Below are 747 nucleotides of genomic sequence, written 5' to 3'. Positions count from 1 at the left end.
CAACTGCCTTCTTTGTATATGTATAGCGAATTATACAACTGCCTTCTTTGTATATGTATAGCGAATTATACAACTGCCTTCTTTGTATATGTATAGCGAATTATACAACTGCCTTCTTTGTATATGTATAGCGAATTATACAACTGCCTTCTTTGTATATGTATAGCGAATTATACAACTGCCTTCTTTGTATATGTATAGCGAATTATACAACTGCCTTCTTTGTATATGTATAGCGAATTATACAACTGCCTTCTTTGTATATGTATAGCGAATTATACAACTGTTTTTTTTGTATATGTATAATGAATTATACATATATATGTTTGCTATGGAGCGCAATTATGCAAACTTTGCTATAGCATACAAATATGAATTTTGTGTTTGCTATATGTGAAAGTTACTCTATTTTTAATTATTTCATTAAGTGTTACTACTATATATCTCTCACCTACATGCACATGCACCAAGTATAGGTTAATTTACTAATTCATTCCCTATGATAACTTTGTATATCTCGTACTTGGACCAAACTTGAAGGCTTTACTCTTCATCTAGACATACATCATTACCCCCATTAAAAAAAATTGTTGATCTTCATACCAAACAAACAAATTTGACCTCTAAACTAAAAAGCAACATATATATACTTTAATTTGTGTGGTATGATCCTAACTACCCACCCAATACCCAAACATCCTTTCCTTTCAAGTCTTCCAACTGTATTTCTCCCAACTGCCAACTATA

This window comes from Solanum tuberosum, unplaced genomic scaffold (genome assembly GCF_000226075.1).
Source record: "Solanum tuberosum cultivar DM 1-3 516 R44 unplaced genomic scaffold, SolTub_3.0 scf00309, whole genome shotgun sequence".
Lineage (NCBI taxonomy): Eukaryota > Viridiplantae > Streptophyta > Magnoliopsida > Solanales > Solanaceae > Solanum > Solanum tuberosum.
The sequence above is the reverse complement of the archived record's forward strand: the minus strand, read 5'-3'. Positions refer to the sequence as shown.